At 46.0% G+C, this 16,010-nt stretch overlaps 1 long non-coding RNA gene across 1 annotated transcript; it reads left to right on the forward strand.

Moving 5' to 3' along the window:
- Nucleotides 1-10,097: 10,097 nt before the first annotated feature.
- On the forward strand, nucleotides 10,098-12,540 carry LOC143443630 (uncharacterized). The gene is made up of 3 exons (XR_013112765.1): nucleotides 10,098-10,245; nucleotides 10,385-10,465; nucleotides 11,785-12,540. It is a non-coding gene; the product is annotated as an uncharacterized LOC143443630 (long non-coding RNA).
- The last annotated feature ends 3,470 nt before the right edge of the window (nucleotides 12,541-16,010 follow it).

Here is a 16,010-nt window from a genome sequence, read left to right on the forward strand (position 1 = left end):
AGATGCAAGCACTTATTTTGAATTGGATTAATTTATTTACTTGGGGTACTGGGTGGGTATGGCACCCAGGTACTAGACTGAGCTACACCCCCAGCCCAGCAAGTGGCCATTTAGATACACAGGATTATAATTATGTGACACTCACAGAGACAGGTGTTCTGCTTCAGGACTCCACCGCATGTGTTGGAAATGAATGATCTTGGTGTCTGCCGCACAAGGCACGCACAGACAAAAGTGGTTCCATGGGCAAGTTCTTTTTTAACATAAAGAGTGAGCCAGAACCCAAACCTGGGTAGCAAACTCTGCCATCAAAATGGTGTAGACATCTTTTATCTCTGAAGGAGTTGGTAGCTGTGTCTTATCCCATTGGTGGGAGCTCAATTTCACAGTCTGACAAGATTGGCTAATCAGAACAAAGGGCCCTTGTCTGTCTAATTAACTCTGAGAGAAACAAACAGCAGCAGATGCACTTGCTGGCTTCTACTGCGGCGAGGCCCAGGATAAGGGGTCATGAGGCAGTTACAAAGGAATAATCAAGTTTTCAGGTCCTGGGTCACAGTGTTTCAGGGCTCAATGCTTTTGCTGAGACAGGATCTCACACAGCCCACACTTGCCTCAAACTTACTATGTAGCTAAGTACAACCCCAAAATCCTGACTGCTTCCTGCGCGCGTGTGTGTGTGTGTGTGTGTGTGTGTGTGTGTGTGTGTGTGTCCATGCCTGGATTTCAATGCTTTGTCCTGATTTGCAGTAAATTTCCAAGTCTTCTGGCTGTGACAGAATGCCTGACACAAATAAGATAAAAGGCCCAACAGGGAGGTACAGGCCTGGGATCCCAGAACTTACAAGGAAAAAGTAAGATAATTGCTGTGAGTTCAAGGCTAGCCTGGTCTATCTAAGAAGTTCCAAGCCAGTCAGGGTTACAAAGAGAGACGGTCTTTGCTGGACATAGTGACTTACACTATACTTAAACTAATACAACATTCAGGAGATAGAGGGCAGGGGGAGCTCTGTGAGTTCAAGGTCAGCCTAGTCTCCATAGTGAGTTCCAAGACAACCATAGTTATATAGTGAGACCTGGTCTCAAAAAACAAATAAACAAACCAATATGTAACAAAACAATAAACAAACATGTAACAGAGACTGTCTCAGGTAAATCAGTAGATAAGTTAAAAGTAGGATTAGAGGTCCAGCTGTGGTGGCACATGCTTTTAGTCCCAGCACTTGTGATGCAGAGACAGGTGAATCTCTGAGTTCAAGGCCAGCCTGGTGGTCTACAGAGCAAGTTCCAGGACAGCCAGGGCTCTGCAGAGAAACAATGTCTCAAAAAAACAAAAACAAAAAAAGAAACGTTAGACATGGTGGTGAAGACCTGAAATATAAGCTACTCAGTATGAGTAGGTATAGTACCTACTCAGATAGGTATAGTACCTATATGAGGTAGGTGGGGAAAGTTCAAAGCCAAGCTGGGGAACTTACTAGAAATCCTGTCTCAAAAATAAAAGGAGTCTGGCATACATCCTTTATCCTAGCACCTGGGAAGCAGAGGCACACAGAACTCTATAACCAGAGTAGCCTGTTTTACAATAGCAAGTTTCAGGACAGCCAGGGCTACATAGAGTGAAATAATAATAATAATAATAATAATAATAATAATAATAATAATAATAATAATAATTATTATTATTATTATTATTATTATTATCTTAATTGGGGTACTGTTGCTGTGATGAATTCTGTGACCTAAAGCAGTTTGGGGAGGAAAGGGTTTATTTCACTAACACTCAGGTGGCTGAGGCAGGAGGATCACCACAAGCTTGAGGCCAGCACAGTCGCCATAGTCCACACTAGCCAGAGCTACCTAGTTAAACCCTGAAATGCTTCACCTGAAGGAAGGGGACCTGGGTGGGGACTAATGAGTCTCCCTGGCAACAGTGATCTTAGATTTTTTGTTGTTGTTCTTGTTGTTGTTTTGTTTTGTTTTTCGAGACAGGGTTTCTCTGTGTAGTCCTGGCTGTCCTGGAACTCACTCTGAAGACCAGGTTGGCCTCGAACTCAGAAATCTGCCTGTCTCTGCCTCCTGAGTGCTGGGATTAAAGGCGTGCGCCACCACTGCCTGGCGATCTTAGATTTTTTTTTTTAATGGGCACAGTTGGCTGTTTCTAGGTCACCCTTATCAGCAACCCACACGACAGATACTTCTGACCCACTGTGAGATGATGTTGTGCTTCGTCCATGTGTTTGCTGGAGCTGGTGAAGGGTTACATAGCCCAGCAGTGAGAGCACCGCGGGCTGACAGGATGGACCGAGCACCCACCATCGAGTGGATGCCTGGGAGAAAAACTGCTCCCGTGGGGACCTGATGGGCTGAAACGGGAGGGAGCACATTAGAGTCCACAGAGCGGAAGGTCTGTCGGTGAGCACGTGGCTTCCGCCTTCAGCAGAGCTCTGATTATTGTTGAAGGCTGACTTGGCAGGCTCTCGGATCATCTGGGAGACAAGCCTGCAGACACCCTTGTGAGCTATTGCCTTGATTGGATTCACTGAATTGGGCTGCAGCCTCAGACTGTGAGCCTAAACAAACCCTTCCCCTTCTGATTATTTCTGTCAGAATATTTTGTGACAGGAGCAGGAAAAGTAAAATCGAGTCCTGATTTTCTTTTCCCTGACTATGCTCAGATTACCAGTTGGCATGCCATGGAAGACCTCCAAGTAAAGGTATGTATGTAGGTATCTCCCAGATAAAGGCTACCCTTTGGTCTCTTTACAGTGCACCTCCTTTTCAGTGTAAGGATTTGAACTCATGGCCTTGGAGTTTTGAATAAGCACTCAATTTCTGAGCCCAAACTCCCTTACATTTTGGTTAAAATTTTTAAATAGTATCTTCTGCTATTTTATCTTATTTATTTATTTATTTATTTACATGTTACCATATGTGGCATCATCTTTTTTTAAGATTTATTTATTTTATGTATGTGAGTACACTGGAACTGTTTTCAGATACACCAGAAGAGGGCATCAGATCCCATTACAGATGGTTGTGAGCCACTATGTGGTTGCTGGGAATTGAACTCAAGACCTCTGAAAAAGCAATCAGTGCTCTTAACTGCTGAGCCATCTCTCCAACCCTCATTTATTTATTTAACATGTATGTTTTCTCTGCGTGTACGTATGTGCACCATGCTCATGCAGTGCCCTCAGAGGCCAGCAGAGGGCACGGGATCCTCTGGAACTGGAGTGACAAATGGTTACGAGCCACTATGTTGGTACTAAGACAACCAACCCAGGTCCACTGAAAAGTCAGTGCTCTTAACTGCTGAGCCATCTCCCCAGCCATTCTTGAGACAAGCTCTCCATTAAATTGCCCAGGCTGTGCTCAACTTGCGCACCTGCTGACTGGGCCTCCTCAGTGGCTAAGATTACAAATCTAAGCATCAAGCCAGCTATGGCGGTTTGAATATGCTTGGCACCATTAGCAGGTATGGTCTTATTGAAGGAGCTGTGGAGGGAGTGTGTCACTGTGGAGATGGGGCTTTGAGGTCTCATATACATAGGTTCAAGTCTGGCTAGTGTGATCCAGACCCTCCTCCTGGCTGTCTGCAGGAGAGTCTCCTCCTTGACTGCCTTCAGATCTCGATGTAGAACTCTCAGCTCTTCCAGTAGTGTGTCTGTCTGCCTGGACATGCTTCCCATCATGATGAGAATATGGAGATAATGAAAGAAATTAAAGAAAATTCCAGAAAAAGTGTAATCAGCATCCTTAGAGAAATAAGTGAAGATAACAAGTCTAACAAAAAGAAACAGGAAGTCATCAAAAAGGAAGAGAGGTGGCTGTACAATGTTTGCCCAGCGTGCCTAAGGTCCTGGGCGAAATGCCAGCAAAACACACATACACACACACAGGCATGCACACACACACACATACACACACGTATATACACACACATGTACACACATGCACACACACAGGCATACACACACACATGTACACACATGCACACACACAGACGCACGCACACACGCACGTGCATACACACACAATGCACATACACATACATGTGCACATGCACATGTACACACACATGCACACATCACTTACCCCAGAGTGAGAAGGAGCTTTCAAAAAATAAAAATGCGAACTGGACGTGGTGACTCACACCTTTAATCCCAGTACTCTGGGAGGCAGACGGCAGGCGTGTGCCTAGTCTACAGAGGGATGAGGGAGTCCCCAGAAAGCCAGGGCTGTGTCTATGTATAGAGACTAGGTCTCAACAAAACAAAACAAAAAACAAAGCAAAACAAAATCATAAAAAATATATTAAAAAGTCCAACCCTGTAGAATACCAAGCTATTGGGCATAACTTTCTAAACTATTGTTTAAATGTTTCTAGATGCCTAATCATTGCTGGGAATTTTGCTTGCTTGTTTGTTTGTTTTCTATATTAAATAAAACCTGACGTCAATTTTTATAAAATGTCCTCTAAGGCCAGGATTGTGCTTCAGAGCTCCTGAGCTCTTGACTAGCTCGCGCTCCCGTGCAAAGGGTGACTTGATAGGATTGTGTTTACCACGTAGGATGTATGTTATCGGGATACTCTATGATTTTAGGCAATTCACAAATGAATTCATTTGTGAATTCATTTGTCATAAGTCATTGAGCTTCATTTGAGATTTCAACAGTGCTGGATATGGACTCCAGAGCTTACTGTATAGGGCCTACCACTGACACACACTGCTTACTGTATGGGGCCTACCACTGACATACAATTCCGGACCAGATTCACAGTTTTAAAATGTGAGCCAGACCTAGTGGCACAGGCCTAGAATTCGAGCTATTGGGAGGCTGAGGCATGGCTGGGTGGCTTAGCACATACAAATCTAGGTAGGATAATACAGCAAGACTGTGGGAATCGGCTCCGCTCTCGCCATTACAAGGTGGCACTTGGCATAGGCATTGCTTGAGAGAAAAGACAACTCCATATATGGAGTTGTATGCGCTGAGAGGTGTGGTTACCAGATCACCCCACCTCGTGTGATTGAGAGTGGCCAATTAGTGACTTCATGGCAGCTGCTGATAGGATCAAGGCAATGCATATAAGGGGCTTCGGGAGCTGGGGAAGGAGGGAGAAGAGAAAGAGAGAGGAAGGGCGCTGTACAGGGATAGCTGAACAAACCGCTTGAAGAAGAACACGGTTGCCTTATTCCGCAGGTCAGACGTGGGTAGCGACAAGAGACCCCTCTGTTACATCTAAAACAACAACAACAATCAATCAAAACCTACAGTAAAAAAATCACATATCCATACAGTACACATTTGTACTCAGTATGGAAATTAAAGACAGGGTCTCACTTATATTAAAGGCATGTTCTCCTTCCTCTTTGTACGAGGGCTCATGGGGCCTCAAGACAGCACTTTACAGACTAAGAAGAAAGGTGGTGCCTGGCACATCTGTGGCTATGAGGGATTCCTGTGGACCTCTTTCTCCCACTGGGCCTCCCACCTGCCCTCTGGGCAGAAACCCAAGGAAATCAAGCCCGAGCACAGCTGGGCTCGACTCAAACAGCAGCCCAGGGCCGTTAGTGCAGCCCCAGAAACTCCAGCTGTTTGCTTAGTGTCCCAACAGCTATGTCAGATACACCAGAAAAGCCCACGAGCTGTTTCACTTCCTGTCAGTGAGGTTTCACTTCTCCTTAGTCAGTCATCCAAGTCTCTGAAGACAAGCAAGCCAAGAGGCTGCTGGCAGCCCAGGCAGTCAGGAGAGGCTGCCGCAGATTCTCTTGCCTTGTGTCTGCACAGGCTTTTCTTTGTGCAGGGTGGTTGTGTCTATGTGTCCAGTGTGTGCTTGGGCATGTCAACATGTGTGTGCATCTAAGTGGAGAGTCAGATATGTTTGTGAGTTTTGCATATGGGTTTATGTGTTTGGGGAGAGGCGTGCGCGTGCTTGTGGACACATTTGTGAGTTTGTGTATACTGTTTCTTCCTATGGTTCAAAACAGTTTCAGACAAGCAATATGGAAAAGCGCGCTATAATGCCTTCATGGTTCTGGGAACTTCCTTAAAAACACAGTTGTAGGGCTGGGGCAAAGGCTCAGTGGTTAGAGCACTGTCTGTTCTCCTAGAGGGCCCAGGCTCAATTCCCAGCACCCAGATGGTGGCTCACAACCTTCTGAAGTTCTAGACCACAAATTCAGGCAAAACACCCCTGCATAGAAAAAACTTTAAATTAAAAACAACAACAAAAAACAATTTAAGCCTGACAAGTGCGTTAATCCCAGCACTAAGGAGGCAGAGGCAGGCAGGTTTCTATGATCTCTAAGCTAGCCATGTCTAGTGAGTTCTCTCCAACAACACAATACAGAACAAAACCTCACTTTGTAACTGAGGATACCCTTGAACTTCTGAATCCTCCTGTTTTCAGATACAGATGCCTCTACTTTGAACCCAGGACTTCGTGAATGCTGCTTGGTAAGACTGCCTTAGCTGTCACATCGCTCCTGAGTATTATTCCTTTAATGCTTGCCTCACTGTAGGACGAAGGCTGTTCGAGGACATTCTGAACTGTTGCTTGCTACTGTGCCCTCTGGGCCTAGCAGGGGCCTATCTGACAGTAGGCCTGCAGAGATACCTGCTGCAGGGGGACAGGCATGAGTGGCAGAAAGGAGGAAAGAGAATTCTGTGGGTTTGTTATAAGCAGAGCAGCCTGTAATGTCCACGCTGGGAATGGTGCCTCCTACCGTCCAGTCCTCGCCTGTATTATCATCCACAGCAGCCTTGGAGGCACGTTTATAGGCCCAGACTCTCTGTTTCTTGTCCATCTTGGTCAAATCACACCTTGAGCCAGTTGCCTCCCATCTGTTTGATCCTACTGAACGCCTGCTTCATAGGCACCAACACAAAAACTTTTACATTCTTTTTTTTTAAATTTTTTTTTTCGAGACAGTGTTTCTCTGTGTAGCCTTGGCTGTCCTGGAACTTACTCTGTAGACCAGGCTGGCCTCAAACTCAGAAATCCGCCTGCCTCTGCCTTCCAAGTGCTGGGATTAAAGGGGTGCAACACCACTGCCCAGCAAACTTTTACATTCTTGATAGTTTTCTGAGTTCTACTCTTCCCAACCCCTGGTATCTTTTGAGACAGGGTCTTTGTAGTCCCAACTGAGCTGGGACTTGCTATGTAGACCAGGGTGGCCCTGAACTTGTAACAATCCTTTGGCCTCTGACTCCCAACTACTGGATGAGAAGTCTGTATTTACGCCTGGCCTATATTCCATTCTTGTTCTTCTGGGGTGTGCGCGCGCATGTGTGTGTGTGTGTGTGTGTATCTGTGTGTGTGTTTATTTGGTTGGAGCTGTTATACCTCATGAGTGGGACTTTCCTCTGCATGAGTTGAGCCTTCAGCATCAACATGCCCACCTTGGCTTTGCAGACACTTAAGAGAGTGTGTACATTTTGGCCTGGATTTTATCTAACTCAGAAAAGGGGTCTGTGGCCATCAGGAGTGAAGGACTTATATCACAGTGTGTTGACAGAGTACAAGTCAGACTGCCATACTGAGTCCCACAGGCTGGCCTTGTACTCACTATGCAGGCAAAGCTATCCTTGATTCCTGATCCTCCTACCTTCCCTCCGAGTGCTGGGATCACAAAAATGTTCTATCATACCAGCCTTCTGTATTTTGTTGTTGTTGTAACTTGTTTTGGGAGGGGGGTGAAGGAGGTAAAACCCAGGACCTAGGGCGTGCTACTGCTGAGCCAGATGCTATACTGTAACCAAATACAACAGGATCCCGTTTTGGTAAGTGCAGAGAGTAAGAGTGAACATGCGGAGAAATGAAGGTGGAGGACGGGGGATGGACAGTAGTAGCACATGCCTTTTGATCTCAGCACTTAGGAGGCAGAGGCAGGAGGATCTCTGTGAGTTTGAGGACAGACAAAGCTACATCGTGAGACCCTGTCTTAGGAAATAAAAGAGTGGAGAAAGATATATTACCTACAGCAGCAGGCAAGTTAATTCACATGCAAGGCCCTCTGGGAACAAAAGCATGGGGATTACTCAGAGGGCCTAAATAATCAGTCACCAGGGCAGGCACTTTCCTGAGCATGCTCCATCTGAGGCGTCCATTCCAGAAAGAAAGATGGACGGCACTTTTTTTTTTGGTAGGGCTGCACTCTTTGATACATGAGAAATGGAACCTAGGTCCTCTGGAAGAGCAGCAAGAGCACTTAAGTGTGAGCCATGTCTCCAGCCCCAAGTGGCACATAGGAATGGAAACAGTTATCTTTAAAAAGTTCTATCGGAAACAAAATGGCAGGGCACTTTGAAAGCAAGTTAATATTGACCTTTGTAACTGAAGGTTCATGTTCCTTTGGAAGTTGCCAACATTCCACCTCTACTATGTTATTCTGTTGGAGCTTATTTGTTGAGGGGGTGGGGGGAAAGGGCAGAGAGGAGCAGAGACATGGTCTCACTATGTAGCTGAGGCTGGCCTAGAATCTTCAGTGATCCTCCTGTGGCAGCCTCCTCTGGAATTCTGGGATTACAGGGGTGTATCACAAAGTACCCTGTGTAGTCCTAGAACTACTCTGTAGACCAGGATGACCCTGAATTTACAGAGATCTCCGCCTAATTCTTCCTGCCCCTGCCTGCCAAGTACTGGGATTAAAGGTGTGCACCACCACTGCCCTGCTAGCTTGCTTGCTTTTTTTTCTTTCTTTCTTCTTTCCTTCCTTTCTTCTTTCCTTTCTTTCTTTTCTTTCTCTCTTTCTGTCTTTCTATCTTTCTTTTTTTGTTTGTTTGTTTGTTTTTTCGAGACAGGGTTTCTCTGTGTAGTCCTGGCTGTCCTGGAACTCACTCGGTAGACCAGGCTGGCCTCGAACTCAGAAATCCGCCTGCCTCTGCCTCCCAAGTGCTGGGATTAAAGGCGTGCGCCACCACCGCCCGGCCTCTATCTTTCTTTTTATGGAAAAGAATAGTAGTGAAAAGCAGAGAAAGATTCATTTGTTGTGGGCACATTAGGAAGACAGGAGGAAAAGTCCCAGTAACACCCCAAGATGATCTCGAGGTGACCAACATGAAGTGTAGGTTTAAGGAGAAGGGAAAAGGTGTGCAATCCCAGGCAAGGTATCCTGCCAAGCCACCATTGTTTCTGATGTAGTCTGTCCTGCAAGGTGGTCTGACAACTTATGGGAATGCTGTGAAGCCCCTTCCTGGGAGAGAGCTGCTGCTCTGACTGGCACTAGGCTCTGGCCTTTCCCTTCTCTTAGCATGAGACTCCCGGGGGAAACTCTGGTTCCTTGGGGACCATTGTTCCAGTAGCCTGTTGGCCAGGAGGCACCAGTGTCTCTTTAGAATGTCTACATTCCTCAAAGATGGTAAATCTTAAATTTAAGGCCAACCTGAGCTACATGGAAGAGACTCTGTTTGAGTTCAGAGTGGAGGCACACAGAGTCATCTCACACTTGGGAAGGGGAGTCAGTAGTGTAAATTCAGATTCACTGATGTGGTGGTTTGAGACCAACCTAGGCTATATGAGACTCTCAAAAAAAGAAAAAAAAAAAAAAAGAAGAAGAAGAAAAAAAACCACAAGAACTGGTGTTAGGAGAATGGAAGTATCCCCAGAGGAGCCTGTGGTTACAACCTCACAGTGCTTTCTAGAACCTGAAAGGCAGGCTGAGGATGTAGTCCTGGGAATGTTAAAAACAACCGGTTGTTCCTTCAAGGGAAGGAATGTATAACCAGTTATGCACCCAGAAGGCTGGGTTTGGGAATGGTGACCTTTGTTCTATATGTGTGGCTAGAGTCCTTTCCAGCTCCCGGTCCTACCCCAGACCCTTATCCTAAGTCTGTTTCTCTCTTTCAAGCTACAGAACTCATCGTTATGAAGTTTACAAAGCGTTTCGATACAGTCACATCTGATCTCTATTTAGCTTACTGTTCCTCAAGGGGATTTATGTGTGTCTTATTGTGAGCTCGGGATTGAGTTAAATATTACCAAAATAAGTTTTCACAAAATTGTGTTGTGTTAGCCCGAGGGACCTGGCTCCTCCCTGTAGCATCCATTGGCCCAGCCACATAGATTGGTCTTACCCAGAAGGGTAAAAGTTCACACAGGATCAATGGACGTGATGACCCAGTGTATGTATCTGTGGCAAAGAAGACTAAGACTATCCATAGGAGCCACTTCAACACGACACAGCTTAAGCCTTGTGCTCTCTGCAGTGTACCCAGCCACACTTCCACAGGGCACGGGTAGGTCCAGCATGAGAGTGGGGTTGATCATGAGGAGAATCCAGTCATTGCACATCTGTACCTTAGACTTCAGTGCCATGAGAGATGTTTGTAGTTTCAACCCCTGCTCTGAGGTGTTTTGTCCCAATGTCCATTGCAGACTGAGAAGTGGAGAAAAGGAGACTCCCTGGAGAGGAAGTGTCTTCTGTCTTCTAGGCTTCCTGGAACTCCCCAAGGCCAGGTATGTGCATGCAAGCAGGTCACAGGACAGTTTAGGAATCCATTTCTTTCTTTCCTGTTTGTACATTCAGAGAATTTAATTCAGGTCATCAGACTTGGGGACAAGTCTTCTCATCCACTGAGCCATCCATTTTACCAAACTCTCTGCTAGCATTTAAAATGAGACCATTTTGACCTGGAAATAGGCCTTAGCACTTAAGAGCACTTGACGCTTTTCCAGAGAACCCGTTTGGTTCTCAGAACCCAGATGGCTCATGACTGCCTGTAATCCCAGTTCCAAGAGGCCCAACACCCACTTTGGCCTCTGTGGACACCCACAGAGACATGTACAGATACATACACATGCACTTAGTAAAAATAAAAAAGAAACAATTTTTTTTTTTTTTTTTTTTTTTTGGTTTTTCAAGACAGAGTTTCTCTGTATAGCCTTGGCTGTCCTGGAACTCTGTAGACTAGGCTGGCCTCAAACTCAGAAATCCGCCTGCCTCTGCCTCCCAAGTACTGGGATTAAAGGTGTGTGAAACAATTTTAATTTAAAATTTAAGTTCAGCCAGGCAGTGGTGGCGCACGCCTTTGACCCCAGCACTTGGGAGGCAGAAGCAGGTGGATCTCTGAGTTTGAGGCCAGCCTGGCCTATGGAGTGAGTTCCAGGACAGCCAGGATGACACAGAGAACCCCTCTCTTGATAGACAAGAGAAAATAAAACCTTTCAATTAATTTGCAAACTCTGAACACCAAAGCCATATGTATCAGCACACACCAGGAATCCTAGCACTCAGGAGCCTCAGCCCATTCTGGCTACATAGCAAGACATTGTCTTAAAAGGGGGAAAAAAAAAGCAAAGTCATGCGTGACAGCACGTGACTGTGATACTAACACTTGGAATTGGATGTGATGGGTCAGGAGTTCAAGTCCAGATGAAGCTACATGAAGCTGTCAAAGAAAGCAACAACAAATAAATAAAAAGCCCAAACTGACATTTGGGTATAAGATTGTAACCCCAGCACTTGGAAGGCTGGCAAGAAAGCCAGGGCTTGCAGATTATCCTTGGATACAGAGCAAGTTCAAGGCAGCCCAGGTATAACAGATCAATATTAGAGACTTGGTCCTCCTCTCTCCTCCTGATCACAACCCCTCTCCTCCCTCTTGTAAATGGACAGGCGCTTTAGGGTCGTCCTCCTTACCCCAGCCACCACTCAGCTCAATGGCTTCCCCCTCTAGATTCATCTTTCTCATCTCAAGCCCTTTATACCATTGTCCCAAGATAACAAGAAACATTCCATTTTACCTTTCAGCCCTAACAGGACCTTGCTCTCTTAGGTTTCAGAAGATACCAAGGCTGACCAGCCCGCCTCCAGTCTCAGAAGAATGAGGCCTTCTACGTGTGCCAAGCCCCGAGCCCGACTCTACTTCTCCGTCTCCTTCGTCTTGCTTGTATCCATCAGCAGGGAATTTTACCAATGGAGATTTGAGATCCAGGAAACCTATACCCAGTGGTTTAACCAGACCCGTTCATGTGGTGAGATCAGAAGACTGTCCACCAGCAGGTTGCCAAAAGGAGATACTTATTTCCTGTAACACCTAAATGAATTTCTACAACATCTGTCCCCTATGTCCCCTTGCTTTTTCTATGATCAAACTAGTGATTGCTGCTGTCGTTGGCCAGAGATGTATGGAGGATGCCCTTACTGGGCCTGTAGGAGACATGATGCATATTCAGGAAGGCATTTTACCTATTATGTGTTGGGAGGCAACTTTAAGCAGAAAGTGGCTAGAAAGCAGCTAGAAAGCAGCTATCAACTTTGCAGCCATCTGGAACCATATACCCTGATAAGAGACTTGTTTTTCAAAAGCCTACAACAGCTGAAGCACACTCTGATAAATATCTTGTTTATCCCACATAGCTTGTTTTGCTGTTTAGTGACCGTAGCTGAATGGTGCACGTGGTAAAATGTCTTCACCTGTGTTCTCCTGCTTGTGCTTATAAATACCCAGGATTTCCTTGTAAGTGTGTGTGGTGGTCAGTAGGAGGTGTGAATATAGTCTGTGGGAGACAGTAAAGGAGACTTGACCACATACCCTGTCTTGTCTCCATTCTTTGTGTCTCTTGCCCCTCCATCCCCACTCTCTCTCTTGACCAGAGCACTTAGCCCCAAAAGCATGGGGCAGTGTAGACAGCAAATGAGTAGCCCCAAAGTGTGGGGCAGTGCAGTCCTCAACAATTATGCAGAATAGGGGATCTTTTACACTCTAATTAATGACCCATGGCACCCCAGATGGGAGATGGGAGTCATTGGTAAACTTTACTATAACATTCAACACAACCACCCATCAGACACAATCAAAATACAGAGGGTACACACCCCACTCTCTCAGCCCCTAGGTACAAACACAGTGAAAGTGGTCCAAAGCTCCTCACATGCCTAATATCACCCCTTTTAGATGATACTGCTCCCACCTTCCTGCCATATCTTCTCTTGTTTCAGACCTTAACCTCTGCATGGCCAGCTGTTGAATGATGCTCTATCTGACCCATTTGGAGAATGTTGGCTGTGTGTCCCTCCTGGGTCAAATTCATAACCACCATTTGTGGCTTCGACCATTGTCTTATTAGACTCTCTCTCCTTGCCACTCATTAATTGCCCTAAGCCAAATACCATGATGACCCTTTATCTCTTCCACATCCCTTTCTTCAGTGTCACAGATTGTTTCCACTCAGGAAGATGCTCTGTGAGCACATCAAATTCCACAGCCTGCAGTAATACCATAACCCTTAGGACTACGGCTCAGCCCCTATGCCTGAACATTCACAATGCCCTCTGCAGCCCTCAAGTTTGTCACTGCTTACCTGCTGGGTGGTATGGCCTTGTGCCCTGGTGTTCCTTTTCCAAAAGAGTGAAGAGCCCTTGCCAGTTCCAGTGACCAATTTATAGGGTCACGGCAGGATTCATGAGTAATTGGGGTCCTACCCTTTTGTCAGGCCTTGGACGAGGTAACTCCATTTAACCTGCACCATCAGTCATGTAACACACAGGTAGAGGGTGTGATTAGCAGGTCTCCACCTCCAGAGATTAAAATATTAATGAGTTATCTAAAGGCGGGGGGGGGGGTTTAGCTAATTAAGTTATTCCCTCCCTTTTTCCCCTCCCTATAAAAGTCAGGCTCCCCTGGCTTTTGGGGGAAGCGCACACCATCTACACCCACTCACCACACCATGGTCTTTGTCTCTTCCTTAAGGAAGAATGTTGCTTCTATGTTAAGCAATTGTAAAAATAAGTAATAGTGAAAGACAATATCTGACACCTCCAGATCTGTCTGGATCTCTAAAAATGTTAAGAAACAGCTTGGTGACAGTCCAATATGAAATTGGCTACTACCTGTCTTAGTTAGGGTTTCTATTGCTGCAATGAAACACTATGACCAAAACTCAAACTGGGGAGGAAGGGTCTATTTGGCTTATACTTCAATATTGCTGTTCATTACTGAAAGAAGTCAGGGCAGGAACTCAAACAGACAAGATCCTGGAGGCAGGAGCTGATGCAGAGGCCATAGAGGGGTGCTGCTTACTGGCTTGCTACCCCTGGCTTGCTCAGCCTGCTTTCTTATAGAACCCAGAATCACCAGCCCAGGGATGGCCCCACTCACCATGTAGTTGGCCCTCCCTATGATCACTAATTAAGAAAATTCCCTACAGCTAGATCTCATGGAAGTATTTCCTTAATTGTCGCTCCTTCCTTTCTGGAGATACACAAAACCAGTCAGTGTTAATATACAAAACCAGTCAGTGCTCTACCCTTCTATTTCTCCATTTGTTTCTTTTATGTATATGGATACACTGTAACTGTCTTCAGACACACCAGAAGAGGGCTTCAGATCCCATTACAGATGGTTGTGAGCCACCATGTGGTTGCTGGGAATTGAACTCCTCACCTCTGGAAGAGCAGTCAGTGCTCTTAACCGCTGAGCCAGCACTCCAACCCTCTATTTATTTCTTCTTAAGACAGGATTTTTCTGTGTAGCCCTGGCTGTCCTGGAGCTTCCTGTGTATATCAGGCTGCTTTTGAATTTAAAAAGATCTGCCTACCTCTGTCTCCTGAAACCTGAGATTAAAGGTGTGCACCACCACCGCCTAGCTTTTTTTTTAAATGTCCTCCCTCTGTAGACTTGTAGACCAGGTTGGTTTGCACTGAGAGATCCACTTGCCTCTGCCTCCCAAGGGCTGGGATTAAAGATGTGTGCCACCACTGCCCTGTCAGTGCCACACTACCCTTCTTCTTAACCCCCCTTCTCCTCCTTTTCTTAATCTTACTAATCTCACCCTGTCTCATAAACTTCTTATCTAGATTTTTTTTCAACAACAGAGACAAAAGATTTCTAACCAGACTTTTAATCAGTTGCTAGTACAGGATTACCAACCCCTAGCTATGGAGTCAGAGGCTTGCAACACCCTTATAACCTGATGGCGAAGATCAAGCTTGTCCCAAAAGGACTTTGATGCTTCCAGTAGGCAAGAACTAGTCTAATGACAATGTTGCCCCCTTCCCTGAACGCTGACTGTTGTAGTAAACAAAAAAGGGAGGAATGTTGGCTATTCACATCAACTTGCTTGACGGGAGGGCTTTCCCTGAGGCCCTCCTAGATTCCTGGTAAGCCCCCTGGAGGCCTCCAGGTCCCTGACCACTCTGACTCATTGAAGTATCTATACCGGCTTCCACCAGCAAGGCCTTGCCCCTCAGGAGCTCCAAGGGTCAGGCCCCACCCACCAGGCCTCCTAATGATCATAATGGCAGTTCCTACCCCAAGGTTGCACACAATAATAAATACATTACTTTACTGTTTACATTGTTTTCATCTTTTCTAAGAACGACACTTAGTCTAGGTCATGAATTCAGGGGGAGCAGACTCAGCCTCTCAGGCTCCTTCTCATTCGTCCCCACAGAGAAGTGTGCTTCTCCCGGTGGGACAGCTCCAGCTGAACCCTGGTGCCCTTCTCTTTGGTCTCCTTTGTGGTCGGGTCATTTCTCTTTGCCCACTTCAGGATGTTGTCTTAGAGTGTTCCACAGGCTCAATCTGCACATTCATTCTCTTGGCAAGGGTCTTCTTGCCCTTAACTTGCTTGTTTACGGCATGCTGGGTAATGTCACAGACACTTCTAGTCTTGTCACAGTAACATTTATTAGACATTCCTTTTCGAACAGTGCCTACTCCCTTGATGCTTATTACAGAAAGAGTGACTTCCTGTAGATTCACATACATGTGGCCAAAGGAACGACTCCATTTCCAGAGATTTTATAGGAGGTGCTTCTTGTCTTTCCCTTTGTGTCGTGTGTGCGTGCGCGAGTGCGTGTGTGTGTGTGTGTGTGTGTGTGTGTGTGTGTGTGTGTGTGATGTGTGTGTGTGTGATGTGTGTCATTTTGATAAATTGCTAGAAGATGGCTGCCATTGGTGGTGGTGGGTGGGTGGTGGTAGGTGGTGATGGTGATGGTTGGGTGGTGGTGGGGGGTGGGGGGTGGTGGAGGTGGCCTGTGATTGTAGTGAAATGGGGG

Source organism: Arvicanthis niloticus, chromosome 9, assembly GCF_011762505.2.
Source record: "Arvicanthis niloticus isolate mArvNil1 chromosome 9, mArvNil1.pat.X, whole genome shotgun sequence".
NCBI lineage: Eukaryota > Metazoa > Chordata > Mammalia > Rodentia > Muridae > Arvicanthis > Arvicanthis niloticus.